Source organism: Lissotriton helveticus, chromosome 12, assembly GCF_964261635.1.
Source record: "Lissotriton helveticus chromosome 12, aLisHel1.1, whole genome shotgun sequence".
NCBI lineage: Eukaryota > Metazoa > Chordata > Amphibia > Caudata > Salamandridae > Lissotriton > Lissotriton helveticus.
The window spans coordinates 137810788-137827157 of NC_136073.1; the positions used below are offsets into that span (position 1 = coordinate 137810788).

Below are 16370 nucleotides of genomic sequence, written 5' to 3' on the forward strand. Positions count from 1 at the left end.
CAGATATCTTCCAATAGAAATCGGTGCTCCTTTTATGGGAAGGATGTTTTTGCGTCTTGTTTTTGGAAAAGCATGTTATTTAAAAAAGGTAAAAGAACATTGGTGGTAGTTAGATACATCTGAGCCAGCGGGGTCTCTTTTCTTTCTGATTTGAATGGTCGTTTCTCTCATTATCTGCGAACCTAAGACGAGCCGAACATGTATAAATAAACCGGTTCCACAATGGATGTTTTTTTAAAGCAAAGATTGCAACACAGCGCAAGAACCGTTGAGAAAGAAAAGCGCGAGGCAAATTCCCAGCAGGCTGCTCCTGTTCTCTCTCTCCGCCCTCCCCTTTCTGAGAAGCCGTGGAGTTTTTTTAATGCAGCTTGCTCGCTCGCTCGCTCCCTTCCCTCCGCTCCCCTCCCCCGCACGTAGGCTCTTGGAGAAAGGAGGGGAAAAAAAGCTCCCAGCCTGACTCGAAAATCAGCCTCGTTTCCTCAGAAACCGCAGCTGCTGCTAGAGCAGAAAACACGTCAGGCTGGCCCTCCAACGTACACAGATGTGCCTTTGTAACTCCACATAAATGCTGGGAAAGGATTGCGCGTTGGAGCAAAAAAAAAAAAAAAACTCCCATGCAGGAAGAGGCGAATGTTTCGTGCAGGCTATGTTTTTACCCTCGATGGCGCCTTCCTTCGCCCCTCCCCTGACCTTGTGTAACAGTTACTTTTGAGCTTTAAAGTTGTATTTATTGTTGGTGACTGAAAGGATTTAGACTTGAGGAAGAAAAGGCATTCCGATTTGCAGTGAATAACAGTCCGCTTTTAAGTTTTTTACTTTCGTTTTTTTAGGTTTTCAAAGACCGAGGTAAAATGTCAAGCTGTGTTTACATGGGAAGCTTTTTATTTTGCTCTAGGCTAACTTCAAAGTGTCAGCGTTTATAGGAAAGAGGAATGCAGTATACTTGCTCCAAAGAGCCTGCTTGTGCCTTTAAAAAAAAAAAAAAAACCTCACTCACCCTCAACCCCTCACCCTCACTCACCCTCACTCACCCTCACTCACCCTCACCCACCCTCAACCCCTCACCCTCAACCCCTCACCCTCACTCTCACTCACCCTCACTCACTCACCCTCACTCACTCACCCTCACTCACCCTCACTCACCCTCACTCACCCTCACTCACACTCACCCTCACTCACCCTCACTCACCCTCACTCACCCTCACTCACCCTCAACCCCTCACCCTCACACAGTGCAATAGGTCTCGGAGCATTTGAGTTAGAGCTTTTAGAAATGTTTATGGCTTTTTTTTTTTTAATTCTTTAGCATTGGCTACAGGAAACAAAAATGCTTAAGATTTACAAAAAAACCCATAAACAATTCTAAAAGCACTAACTCTAATGCTGCGAGACCTATTGCATTTCCAATGCTTGTTATGTGTGACTCGTCGGGGTGCACTTCCACAGCTTGTTTATGACAAAGGGCATTTAACTGTCACGCTATGTAACTGAAAAGAAACCGGAAAGCTGATTCCCAACCCCGAGTGAATCAACAGGCTGGACAAGCAATCCCTTCCGGTCTCAATGACCAGTCCAATGTGCCCAGCTACATGCCCTGCTCAATCTTTGTATTTAACAGTCGAAATTTTACGATGTCGCCAGGTTTTAAGGCATGAAGGGGTGCACATTTAATCTATATTAAATACAAACAGAATTTTATTTATTTATTTTAAACCAGGAAGCAACTAACAAAATCCTTGCGCCCAACGTGGGGCTCGAACCCACGACCCTGAGATTAAGAGTCTCATGCTCTACCGACTGAGCTAGCCGGGCGTATAGGAGGTAGTAAGACACATACTCTACTCTACACAATCTACCAGACTCAACGACGAAAATTTCGTTTTGTGAGATGGTTGGTTCTAATATGGTGCCTGTTAATTTAAGGAAGAGGAGACTGGAAGCACATCTGCGAGCTCTGGGGCACTTTTTGTCAGCTCCACTGCTCATGGGAGGCACATTTTCTCAACATCTGGATTACTTACAGCGCACCAGGACAGAGCAGTGGGCACAAGAGCTGGGTCTGGTTCTCGGTTGCTAGGACTTTCCACCTCCCCCCTCCTTTTCTTCCACCCCTCCCTCCGAGAGTTCTCTTAGTTTCTTCCATCATCACTCTCCTCCCCTCTTCACGCCTGGGCATTTTGCAAATTGTTTGATAGGGGGAGGGTCCTTTTCCATACTATCTGTTCCTGCATTTCATTGTAAACTTCTGGACTATGTGCTTTTCTTGGCCAAGCATTGGAATGGCGACAGTTTTGTCATTTAGACATTGTAACGTGTGTCGTCCTCGTCCACGGGATTATAACTCGGAACAGTAGAATTATGCGATTCCGAATCCACGTCGTTTTCCGCATAAATTGGAGTTACATGAGATGGAAGCTTCCAGTGAAGTCTATTCTTAGGCAAAATATGTTATTTTCGCTGATCACCTTACTGAATAAAAGCTACCGTCCCTGGGTGGGCTTGAACCACCAACCTTTCGGTTAACAGCCGAACGCGCTAACCGATTGCGCCACAGAGACGACTGAACGACTACAACGTATATGTTCCAGAAGGAAACGTCTGTGTACAGGAAATGTTCCGTAGCGCGAGTGGTTATATAAATGAGGATTTCGATTTCAAGTGTTTGTAGAACAAAGTAAGATGAACGGGGAAGTGCAATTTCTGTTCCATTCCATGCGTCGCTGCCCCCTCATTCGATGCTTCGCTGACGTTATTAGCTCCCTTTCACGCTTCTCCGCGCGCCTTTCACTCGCTCGGGGGCGTGGCTCTCACTGGTGCAGCAGGTGCAGTGGCACTAAGGGCCAGAGGCCTGAGAGGCCCACCGTAGCCTGATTATTGATGTTTGTCACACTTCAATCGGCCGCCAGGTATTTCTTTCCTTGCATAGAACTAATATTACACTGTTGACGTCACTATTTTCACTCTTTTTTCAGCAGTACGGGGCTTTAACTCGTGCTGCTTTTCTGCCAAAGTCCATTGGTCGCTCAAGGACCAGACGTGGACAAGGAGCCCTGCAACAGTATCACACTCGAGAGAAAAATTCAACAACGTGTCAGGGTAAAGAGAACGGCAACAGCATCTCAGACAAGAGGAAAATGAAACTAAGTGTCAGACAGTGGAAAACTGCAACAGCGTTTTAGCTAAAGGAAACGGTAGCAAAGGCTCACACGACAAGAAACGACATCTCAGACAACAGGAAACTGTAACAAAGTCTCACACGACAGGAAACAACATCTCAGATAAGAGGACATTCTAACAGTGTAATTAACATGCTACACATTTTCCTGTCCATAGTATATTGAAATGAGTTCATGTAATTTATTATTTATTTCACATATGGACTAGTATACTCATATATTTTATATGCATTATTTTTGAACATGAAATACTAATAAAAAATTATATCGAACAAAAAAAAAAAAGAGGACATTGTGACAAATAATCCATCAAGAGGAAACTGCAACAACATCTCAGGCAAGAGGAAACTGTAGCAAAGGCTCACACAACAAGAAACAACATCTCCAAGGTCAAATACGCACCCTGAAACAAGGCATCCATATGTGCATTGGCACAAGGACACACGCACACACATGAGCCCTGACACAAGGACACATATATACGCTCTCACACATGCACAAAGAATGAATTCAAAATTTGCAAACATTCGTGACAAGAATTTTCAATTCTATTAAGGACTAGGAGGCGAGGATTATGCTTTCTCATTTCTTTAATGAAATGCTCAGCAGCCAATAAAAACAAAAACTACAAATCCCATGAACACTTGGGAATGACCATAGAGATTACACTATATAAGGTCCAAACACTAGTCCTTCTTCCTCTTTCTTTGGGGAAACAGTTCAACATCAAAAAACAATCCCAGGTAGAGCAACAACAACAGTTCCAAGCACGCTGCCGAAATCCAAAGGATCCTGTAGCAGATGATGGAGGAATCCTGGGCCCGAGAACTAGGAGACATAGGAGACTCTCGAGGAAGATCAACCACATCATTTCTGATCTGAACCTGAAAAGAGATACAGAGCCGTAATATCCAAATAATGGAGAAAAAATCAAAGCCAGTCAGGGGGGGAAAAAGAACAAGGAAATATAGATCTGCAATAATATGCAAATATAATACAGTACATAACAATGCAACATAGTCATAATAAGGGTGGGATAATCCTCGCCTCCTAGTCCTTAATAGAATTGAAAATTCTTGTCACGAATGTTTGCAAATTTTGAATTCTATGTCAGGACAGGAGGCTCTGATTATGCTTGTTCAAAGCTCGTCCACCACAACAGAAGCAACACTAACAATTGGTTTATAATAAAACTGTTTGAAAACAGAGTCTGAAGACCAGTCTGCAGCTCTCATAATGTCAAATAAAGTAACACCCATGGAATAAGCTTTTGAGGCCATTGCCCCTCTAGCAGAATGTGCCCCAAACACAGAAACATCAATGCCTGCCTCAGACATGAGCCAGCGCACCCAGCGAGCCAGAGTAGCCCGTGCAACAGGACGGAAAGGCTTCTGCAAGGCGATCAACAACTGACCTTGCATGTCCGTACGCAAAGAAGCGGTACTCACCTCATAATCCTTCAAACACTGGACAACACAAAGATTGGGATGATCAGGAAAAGAAGGATATGTTATGGAGGAAGTGTTGGATTTAGTTCTCCTAGAGAGAGTGAAAGTAACACCCTCAGGGGTGAAACTGCGACCCGCAAGGTCTAAAGCGCGAATATCCGAAACACGCTTGCAAGATACCAGAAACAGCAACATGGTCAGTTTTGCAGACAACTGTTTACGGGACAACAAAAGATTAGAAGGCCAAGCCTCCAAAAACCTCAGGACAACCGAAACATCCCACAACGACACATATTTCGGTGTGGGGGTTTCGCAAGACGAATCCCTTTAAGCAGTTTGGAAAGCAAATGATGTTCACCAACAGGTTTACCATCAATGTGGACATGGCCCGCAGAAATAGCAGAACGAAAACTATTAACGGTCCGATAAGCCAGACCGGAAGTGGCCAAGGAAGTCAAAAAATTAATGATTAGACTGACATCCGCTGAAACGGGATCAACTTCCCGTTGAACACACCAATCACACCAGCGTTTCCAAGCTCCCCGATACCGCTTGTGGGTATTGGGAGACCAGGCGTTACTAATGAATTTGTCAGCATCGCTAGAAATGCCAGGGATCGACCAACGATCCCCGAGATTCGCCATGCCAGCAACTGGAGAGTGCTGGAAAGAATGAGGGGATGCGGATCTCCGAGAGGATCCTGCAACAGATTCCACCTCAGGGGAAGAAGGAGGGGAGGTGCGCAACACATCTCCAGGAGAACCGGGAACCACGCTTGAGCCTTCCACAAGGGAGCAATCAGAATCAGCTCCGCTCGAAACCGCTTGGTGTAAGCAAGCACTCTGGGAAGCATCATGAACGGGGGAAACGCGTAACAAAGAGTCGATGGCCACTGTTGGAGAAAAGCGTCTGTGGCCAGAGCTAAGGGATCCGGTCTCCAGCTGTAAAACTGGGGAAGTTGCGCGTTGAGGCGAGAGGCAAACAGATCCAGGTGACACTGGCCCCACTGCCGAAGAATGGCACGGAAGACTCGAGGATGAAGTCTCCAGTCGCTGAAATCCCGAAGATGTCGGGAGTGCCAATCCGCAACTTGATTGTTGCGACCCGGAAGATACTCTGCAATAACCGTGATCTTCCGGTGTAGGCAAAAATGCCAAAAATCCTTGGCGATCTCCGCTAAGATCTTGGACCGAGTCCCGCCCAGCTTGTTGACATAGCGGACTGCGGACACGTTGTCCATTCGGAGAAGAATGCAACAACTCGTCTGTAGGGGAGAAAAACACCGTATCGCAAAGGAACCCGCCAGGAGTTCCAGACAATTTATGTGGAGAGACAACTCCTGTGGTGACCAACGACCCCCTGTCGAGACAGACCCGCAACGGGCTCCCCAACCCCACTGACTGGCATCCGATTCGATCACCAGTTCCGGAGATGAACCGAACAGGGCTCGACCGTTCCAGGCCTCCATGTTGTCCAGCCACCATTGCATCTCCCCCCGCACCTCCTCCGAAAGAGGAACTTGATCCGAATAGCGGAGGCCTTTCCGGAGATGCTGAATCTTCAGGCGTTGCATCGCCCTGTAATGTAGAGGACCCGGAAAGATTGCCTGAATGGAGGACGCTAGAAGACCTACCACACGTGCCAACGACCTCAACGACACAGTCTGTTTGGAAATAACAGACGTCAATTCCCTCCTGATGTAACTGAGCTTCTGATTGGGCAAGAGAAGTTGGCAAGTCACCGAAGCTATCTGAAAGCCCAAAAAATCGATAGATTGAGTGGGAACCAAAACCGATTTCGGAACATTGACTAGAAAACCTAGAGACTGCAAGAGTGTGATGGACCACTCCAGATGTTGCAGAAGCTTGAGAGGACAATCCGCCATAAAAAGAATGTCGTCCAGATATATGATCAGTCTGACTCCCCTGGAACGAAGATTCTCTACAACTGGCCTCAGCAATTTCGTGAAGCACCATGGTGCCGACGAAAGGCCGAACGGGAGAACCTGATACTCGTACCAACGCCCCAGCCATTGAAACTGGAGAAATCGGCGATGGGGCCTGTAAATCGGGTTTGACAGATATGCATCCTTCAGATCCAATCTCCCTCCCGAAGGAGATCCCGCAGAAGATGGATGCCCTCCATCTTGAAGTGTCTGTAAACCACTCCGCTGTTGAAGTCTTTCAGGTTGAGAACTAGGCGAGACCCGCCTCCTTTTTTCTCGACCAGAAAGACTGAGCTGACAAAGCCCTTCGGATGGCGTTCGGTAGGAACAATCGCTCCTTTGCTGAGGAGAACCTCGATTTCGCCTGACAGACAAGCCTGAGAGTGACGGGAAAAAAGCATAGGAGGTGGAAGACGGGTCTGATGCATTGGGTGATAGAACTCTATCTTGAAACCCTGAACGGTTTCTAGCACCCAAGCATCGTTGGAGATCATGCGCCAATTGTTCAGAAAAAATTGCACTCTGCCCCCCAACATCACATCGCATGCTTGAATTAGGCTCACCTGTAGCTCCGGAATCTTGATAGTGGCCCTGGCGTCCACCAGATCGCCCTTTGCCGTATTGACCTTTTCCTTTACGGGAAGGGTAGAAATTGGCGCGAGTGGAGTAACCAGAGTCATACTGCCCACCACGCTGCTGCGAGGCTCCTCTCTGGGACTACTGCTGCGACCCACGGCCGAACGACCATCCCCGCTGTCGTCCGGCCTTGGCAAAAACCGGGCGCATGGCCCGGCGCAAGGACGCCTGTGCTTTATCAATTCCGCTGAAGGCGGACACAAATTTTGTGAGCTCCTTCAAAAAGGGTTGACCAAATAAAAGGCCCTGTGCCTCCAGACCGGCCTCTGAAGTCGCCAATTCCGCCAATTTGGGATCCAACTTGAGGAGAATGGACCTACGCCGTTCTGCAGAAATCGCGCAATTAGCATTCCCTAGCATGCAGACCGCCCGCTGAGCCCACTCGATGAGCTCATCCGGGTTGACAGTTGCTGAAGCTTCCTTAGCTTTGAAGCCGAGATCTAGGATCTTGGAAAGGGGGCCAAGCATGTCCAGTAACTTATCCTGGCAAGACCTCCAGGAACGGTCCAGGCCCTTTTTAGGATCCTTGGAATATTTCTTAAGGTAGGTAACCATCATCGGGTCCACTTCCGGAGTCTCAGCTAAGTGGCCCGCAAGGTCCGGCCTCGGGCATTCGAAGCGAAGCCTAGTCCGCACTGGCGCTTCAAATGGCTGGCGAACATGCGCCTCAAGATAGGCGGCCACCTCCGGTGCGGGTAACCACGATGACGAATTAGGATGGACAATGTCCTCTGGCTCAAAATTCAAAAGGAGAGGACGCGCAGGGGCGTCAACAAAATGCTCCTTGCGGAGACGTTTTGTCGGAGGGGGAGAATCCTGACCTGAAGAGGTCTGAGCATGGTCTGACTCCTCCGTGCAGCGTGACGCAGAAGATTTGGGCTTTTCCGAAGTCAAAGTCTTCGCCAGTCTCTGAAAGTCTGATTTATGAGGGTTACGAGGCGACTTGGCGGACTTCTGGGATGGAGGCAACCAGCCCTGTTGAACAGCATATTGATTCAAATGACGTTTTAGAGGATTTATAGCTCTAACAAGCGCCTTATTCACTGAAAGTTGCACTCCTTTATCCAATTCCTCCACCAGGTTATACTCAAGAGAGTCATCCTCTTGTTCATCATAAAAACAGTCATCATCTGCGTCATAGTAATCAGCCATCGCACCAGAGTGCAGAAATTCAGTGCCCACAAGATGACTGGAACAGATATTGAGTATCACAGATACAAATAAGGGGGAGTGACCACCCCAAAGCAGGCTAAAGTGAGATTGGAAGAACCAAACTCAAGACAAAACAATTAGAATGTGGAGGGAGACAAGCCTGCCAACTAGAATCACTCTAGGCAGAGCCTATGCACACAATAATAACAACCAAAGCACTTTCCTGTGCTCCGGCGTCGACCGGGGTCGAAAGTTCAGGGCTGTGGGCGTGAGCGCTGGTGAGAAGCGTTCCTTCACTCGACCGGCGTGAGGAGACACAGCCTGAAGCCGGAAAGAAAGCAGCGCGCATGCGCGACGCTGCTGCCGCTGAAACACCGGCTCGAGAGCGCCCGCGCTCTCCTAAGAAGCCGACGACCCCTGCTCCCACTCCACCAACGCAACCGGGCACAAGCGGCCAGGCGCAGGGAGGTGAACACACGCTCCCAAGAAGACACCCCGCAAGACGGACGCCCAAAACACCGGCACCGAAAGAGGAGCCGGACGAAAAGTACACAAGCACCGCGCACAAGATATACAAGCAGCGGAATGCAAGGCAAGTGTAAACAACAATAAGCTAGAAAAGCAATATAAGCAAATGTATCATAATAAAGGTAAAGAGACTTAACTGGCTGCGGAGCAGCAAAGAAAGAGGAAGAAGGACTAGTGTTTGGACCTTATATAGTGTAATCTCTATGGTCATTCCCAAGTGTTCGTGGGATTTGTAGTTTTTGTTTTTATTGGCTGCTGAGCATTTCATTAAAGAAATGAGAAAGCATAATCAGAGCCTCCTGTCCTGACATAGAATTGTGGATGTGTGGATAACTAATGCTGTGCAGACTGTACACAGGTGGTTTAGTAGACTTCTTTGAAAAGAACTTTACCAATGCTACTGTCACCAATTGGCTGCCACTCCGTAGTACGGGAGGAGGGGGGGGGGCTGTGAAAGGGACAATGTGTGTCTCTACCAATCCCTACACTGTGGACAATGCTACTGCTAGTTACGACTCTGAGATCAGTTAGGGGGAAACTGAGGAGACCTGGTGAGAAAGTGTACAGTACAGCATCGAGCAGGCCGAAAAATACAATAAAGCTTTTAAAAGCCCCCCTTCCCCCCACACACACAGACACACCTACACACACACCGCATAGAAGCCTCTCATTCTAGTGCATCTCTCTCCGAAGATTACCCTGGCAGAACAATCCCACTTTCCAAAAAAGCTGCCTTTATTGATCACGCTTCATTTTTTCTAAAGTACTGATTATTCCATTTAATTAAATCGAAACTGAGGAGACCTGGTGAGAAAGTGTACAGTACAGCATCGAGCAGGCCGAAAAATACAATAAAGCTTTTAAAAGCCCCCCTTCCCCCCACACACACAGACACACCTACACACACACACCGCATAGAAGCCTCTCATTCTAGTGCATCTCTCTCCGAAGATTACCCTGGCAGAACAATCCCACTTTCCAAAAAAGCTGCCTTTACTGATCACGCTTCATTTTTTCTAAAGTACTGATTATTCCATTTAATTAAATCTTGTATTTTTGTGATGTGGAATTTGATGAAGGCTTCACCCTTTGGCTTTGACGCCCCTCATTGAGGTGGGGAGGGGAGAGGAGGGAATGGCCATTTGGTGGTTTGTTGCAACAATCTGGACACCTGCAGCGCTGACAGGCGCCTCCATCACTGATCATAAAGAGTGAGCGCTGCTTGTGCTCTGAGAGGATTAAATAAGAAGGAACCAAAGTGTGGGACAGTGGGGGGCCCCACAGTGTCGGCCAGTGGGGGGCCCCACAGTGTCGGCCTGCAACAGCGCCTGCGTAGAGGAGGTCTCAGGACAAACCAGCAGAATGCTGGACGCGCCCCCCCCCCCCCCCCTTCACTTATTCTTATATAGAACAAATGCTGTGGATTTCTTAGCAGAGAGAAGTATCAGAGCACAGATTGCAAACGACAAAAAGGTTCAGAAAAGAGGGGAAGGAAATAAGAGTTCAGTGTATCCTGAATGGGCCAGCGAATGACAGCGCGAGCCGGCAGGACTTTCCTTTGAAAGTGGAAAATTAAAAACGAGTGTGAGTCGCCTTTCCATCTTTTCACTCATTAATTCCCCGGTATTTCATAGAGGATGAAGCAGCAGATAAGTCAGACTAGAAGTCCCAGCCGCTCAACTCCGTCCTCTGTCTGTTCCGAGCGGCAATGAAACGCACGCTCCTCATTGGCTGATCTCGGAAGAGTTGGTGACGCCTGCGCTGCAGTGCAGCATCATAAAGTAGACATACGACGATTCGTGACAGCAGCAGAGTGGCGCAGCGGAAGCGTGCTGGGCCCATAACCCAGAGGTCGATGGATCGAAACCATCCTCTGCTAACTTTTAAATTCATGTGTTTTTATTTTAATTAATGGAGTTTATAATATATTTAAGTATTTGCGCTCTTTGGTTGTTTTTATTCTTTGTGTATCCATGCAATGGTTTTTATATTTCCCTGAGCAAAGAGCGGATTCTAAATGAGCCTGTGTGCCCACAGAGAACCATTGTCTGGGGTGAGACAAGGGCCTCAAAATTACAATGCAGAGAAAAAGCAGAAAGGTGTTGCAAAGCACATCAAAGACATGTTACATTTACAGAGAGGCTCCCTGATGTGCTCCAGGCAGCTTTTAGAAAATAGGGCTTCCAATCAGAAATTAGTCGCATCCCTGGTGCACACCTTCTCTCCTTGATAGTGAATCAGGGATTCTTATAAAGGTTAAATCATAATGCTCTTGAGAATGTGCTCATTGAGAAAGTTATTTATTTTTTATTTTTCATCCACAAATTCATTTGCTTCTCTTTCTGTATGAAATTCTTTTCATTTCATTGCATATAATATATTCACTTGACATCAATGCCTCTCATTATTTCCAATGCATTTCGGGCATTAGATAGCCCTTCATCAGGGAGCATTTTCTAGAAAAGATGAAATTAAACAAAACATTAAACAAATGACAATAACATCCTATCAATTAACAAAAAAATGTATGTAAAGTTTTTTGTTCATTTTGTGCAACCTAATAATTGCATAGCGTTCGTGAGTCTGTGCCCCGTGATAGTGATGTGAAATACCTGAGTGCAGGGTGAAAAAAGTGCTTTGAAACAAAATGACGCACACGATCTGGCGTGTACTTACATGTCGACGGTAGAAAATTAGCTACCATTTAAATCTTAGTGTTCATGATTATGAGAAATACTGAAACGAAAAAACGCGGTGATTAGCATATAGCTAAACAAGCTTCAGGCTTCTATAATGCAACGTCATTGTATACGAAACTTACTTCTGAGACGCGTGGCGTCTCTTGCTATTCCTGCTGGTTACGCGGATGTCGAGTTCACAGCATACATGTTTGTTATGCTCAAAAAGCGACTTCCTAAAGACCGAGGAGGAAGCGCTCTGATTGGTTGCCGAGTGCCGCTCACTACTCGTGAAGGTAGAGGAAAGATTGTGTTATGTTCAGATCATGTGAAAACGAAAGAAGTGTGTGAAAGATATGTAAAAGGAAGATATGCAAAATAAAATGAGTAAAACATGAATCCTAGAGATAAACAAATGCTTAAATCCAATTCAATAATTAAATGTTAGGAAAATGTTCACAGTAACGCTATATCTATGGTAGGATGTACCAAAAAACATCAAAAAACAGGTTCAAAGAGTATGTAGGAAACACCTACATGTTGTCAAATTACACATATTTATAAATAGCAAGAACATTCTATGCGATCATTTAAACCAAAAAGTTTGTTAGAGTTCATCATGTAAATCCAATGATTTTCCCTCTGGAGTAGCTGTTGATTATTATCCACGCGAGCGTAGCGTAGTGCTTTGCCCAGGGTTAAAAGTAACACATAAAAGGTGATTGGGTAATGAAGACTAGTTGTTTTTGATTCATGTGAAAGGTCAATTAGAACTTTGAGATAAACATTTCAAAGAACAAAAGAACATTATATACTGAAATATTTTTCTATTTACGTTTCGTAATGTTTATGTGTTTTTGTGTTTAATGTTTAAATAAATAAAAAAACAATGCACTCTTGCACTACAGAAACAATTAAATCTTAAAACAAATGTAAATCACAAAGGGGGCAAGCTTCCTGAGCACAAAGAAAAATGTAATAATTTGTTGCAGCAACTGAGTGCAAGATTTTCACTAAGGCAATGTGAGGGAAATTTATTTTATAACAAATCATGTTACACAAAGTCAGAAACTGTGCATCAGCGAAGCCAAGCAACAATTTCCCACTTCGCACATCTACACAGGAAGTGAACTGACTGCTCATCCAGCCAGCCTGCTGCAAGGCGCATATTTTGGTGGGATGAAGGTCCCATCTGCAGCCCATCCTGAACCTATGGCCTATGTGAGGCGTACAACCTATGGAGACTGTAATTTATATAAAAGGATATGCAGGAGGGAGGCATGCCCGTAATAAGGGAACATGATTATGGGAACATCTTCTAAAATGTTGTATTACTCGCTATATGTATTTTTTAACACAACAAATGCATCTAGGTAATGTGCAAGGTGTACATTTATGTCTAATTATTGTATGGTTTTATTGCAAAGCTAAATCAATAAAAAATCTTGATTTTTGGCACATCCTGACTTAGGTAACCTGTAGAGCCAACACTATTGAGCTTAGGGTTTGGTGGGTGGTGTGCTGAACTGTCTTCTGGAGGAGGACAGGGAGCAGTGGGACAGTCATGGCCTGCTTGAGTCCTGGTAAGGTAGAGGTTCATGGGCCACTAAGTTGCCAGGGATTGTGTTGAGCTACAGGCTAGGCGGGAACAGCTCCAAAGCAGGAGGCAGTCAGTGTGCCGGTGGCAGCAGGGGACAGGTGGACACAGTGTAGGCATATGGACAGCCAAAGGCTACGTAGGGATGGCTCTTGTATGGGGGTCTACAGGGCTTGAAGCATGTGATGGGAGACCGTCACTGAGATAAGACTGGATCTAGGTAACTCCTCGAGCTTTAAAGAACCTCGAGTCTGGATCCACCGACCTAGAACCCTAGAGAAGGAAGAGAAGAGGGAGAAGGTAAAATAAGTGCAGAACCCAAAAGGGGGCTTTGGTTACTCCTGCCTTAGGGAAACTGGGTCAAAACCCCTTTTCTATGAGTGATGCGCTATATCAATCCTTGGGGTTAGACGTGTCATCCCTACTGTGCTACCTGGGGCTGTCAATGCCTTGTTCAGGCTTCTGCTATTAGTGCAACAAGTTCTTTGGGATTATAATGTATATACTGCCAGGGGTCAGAGTTCATGTACCCTACCTTTAGGACTTGGTTTAAACTTTAAAGGGCTTACTTACTGAAAGCAATTGAACGTGTGTTCAGCATCATGTTACAGCATTGACATTGGGAGTGATGTGTAGAATGTCCCAAATAAAACATGACAATGTCATACATAACCACTCCTCAAACATGTACGTGTCATGCATAAGATAACTGATAATGATGCAATGCTTTTTAGGTCTCGCCTGAGCCAATGCGTTTGCGCATTGCTCGGCAAGATTATAGTAAGCGGAAAAGAAAAGTCTACCAAAACGGCTGCGGATCGCATACAGTTCATGTGATCTATGCGCGTGCACGCCATCGCCAGCCACGTCTCACACCACCATTTGTCTGTGCCTCGCATCAGACTTCAAAGACTGCCGCTCCCCCGCCTCCTACATCAGACTACAAAGGAATGCGCTCCCGCTCCCCTGCCCCCGCCACAGCAATGCAGAGAGCTTGTTAGGCTTGCTACTCCTTCTCCCGTCGATGCTTTCTTTCCCTGCATACTTACGCTGCTCCAGATTTCTTGTCCTGTCCCTGCGTTCTTTCTGTGTGTCTATCCTAGCCATACCTTCATGCCCCCTCTTTCCTTGGCCTGTCCCTGCTTGTTTTCTCCGGCCCTCCTCTGCCCATGCTTTCTTTCCCTGAACACCCCTGCCAGCATGCCCTGTTGCTACCTGCATGCCTCTAACTGCCTGCCTTGTCGCAGACTCCTTGCTCTGTCTCTGCTTGCTTCCCTTGCCACTGCTTGTTGTTTCCTTGTTTCGCTCTTAAAATGCCACTATATCATTTTCACCCACCTTTTGAAGCCCTTCTCCCGTAACACTGATTTTCACGCATGTCTTGGCCCCCACTGTGCTCCTTACTTCTTTTGGATTCACAGATGGCTTTCCTCGCGGCACCACTCCGCCCCTCCCCTACCACAGAGCGCGTCTAGCGGCCGAGACTCTTCACTTCGCCTCAGTTCCAGCCTGCAGTCGGGTGGCCCCAGAAGCACTGCCCAAGAAGATGCTGTGTATATTTTTGTCAAGAAGCAATAAGCGCCAAAACATGGTGTACATTCATTTTGAACGGACAAAGTCCCGTCTGTTTCATTTAATTGAGGAGAAAGGGTTCTATGTTTTTTAATAAACAGGCTTAAATTCTTTGTGCTTTCTAAAATCCCCTCAATCATGGAAATAATTACAGTTTTATATTGGGCCATGTCTGTGGACGCCGTGGGAGTAGGTTACTGTGACCCAAAGACCTAGCTCCAAGCATCCAGATTTGAATCCTCGATTAACGTCTACAGTGACTTTTTGACATAATGCACTCTACAAAGTTGAATTATCTCTTCCTTAATATGTGTAGTTGTTACACACTGCAATTGGATACACAGTTTCATATATATATATATATATATATATATATATATATGATGGCAGATAGCACGTCTTCTTAAAATACACATTTTTAAAAACAGACAATAATTCTTAATATACTATCAACACCTTTCTTCCAAGTACAGGTGATATATGTTTTTATTGTCGGTGGGTTTAATTTTCGACCTGATTGTAGGAAGACAGAATGCAGTGGCACTAAACATGTCTGCGTTCCTGCTGAGATCACCCTTATGTTAATTATTGGTTGAATCTATTTATTACACAAATCTCCTCTTCCATTGAAGGTCCTTGATGACCGGAACCTTCACTTCAGGCACATCTGCGTCAGGTGGGTGGACACCCTGGAAATCTGGCACTGCTCTGACCCTCAGATTCATTTCTGTACAGAAAGAAAGTTGAATTATCTCTTCCTTAATATGTGTAGTTGTTACACACTGCAATTAGATACACAGTTTCATATATATATATATATATATATATATATATATATATATATATATATATATATATATATATATATATATATATATGATGTCCTCAACCTGAAGATAATAAATCGGTTTACATGGATACCAGTTACATTATATTTTTAAGGCACGGGAGATAAATGATTTGCCCATAATCACAGGATGTTAAGGGCATGCCATGACTCGAACTTGTCTTCCCATTTCCAAAGCCGGAAGCTCTGACCGTTACACCACCTCCTCTTCGCACATCTCCATTGCAGACTTCCAGCCCGCTGAGCTATCTTCTAGCTCAGTTTTGTGACGCAAGCCAGGTCTGGCCGTTGGCATGCTAGGCATATTCCACCATGCTGGAAGTGCTAGGGCGCGCTTTTATCATCGCAGAGCGGCGTGTGGCACTGTGGGTGGGAGGCCCACCACGAGACGGAAGTCAAAGGTGAGAGCGCGCTTGGCAGATAGCACGTCTTCTCAAAATACACGTTTTTAAAAACAGACAATAATTCATAATATCCTATCAACACCTGTCTTCCAAGTACGGGTAATATATATTTTCATTGTCGTGGGTTTCATTTTTGACCTGATTGTTGGCAGACAGAAAGCAGTGGCACTAAACATGTCTGTGTTCCTCTCTACCTCTCTCTCTCTACCTCTCTCTCTACCTCTACCTCTCTCTCTACCTCTACCTCTCTCTCTCTCTCTCTCTCTTACCTCTCTCTCTCTACCTCTCTCTCTACCCCTCTCCATCTACCCCTCTCCCTCTACCCCTCTCCCTCTCTCCCTCTCTCCCTCTCTACCTATCTCTCTCTCGATCTCTCTACCTCTACCT

At 45.8% G+C, this 16370-nt stretch overlaps 3 non-coding genes across 3 annotated transcripts; 1 reads left to right on the forward strand and 2 right to left on the reverse strand.

The window, feature by feature from the left end:
• Positions 1-1739: 1739 nt before the first annotated feature.
• TRNAK-CUU (transfer RNA lysine (anticodon CUU)) lies at positions 1740-1812 on the reverse strand. Its single transcript has one exon. It is a non-coding gene; the product is annotated as a tRNA-Lys (tRNA).
• Positions 1813-2484: 672 nt separating this feature from the next.
• Positions 2485-2558, reverse strand: TRNAN-GUU (transfer RNA asparagine (anticodon GUU)). Its single transcript has one exon. It is a non-coding gene; the product is annotated as a tRNA-Asn (tRNA).
• An 8134-nt stretch (positions 2559-10692) lies between these two features.
• Positions 10693-10764, forward strand: TRNAM-CAU (transfer RNA methionine (anticodon CAU)). Its single transcript has one exon. It is a non-coding gene; the product is annotated as a tRNA-Met (tRNA).
• Positions 10765-16370: the final 5606 nt, after the last annotated feature.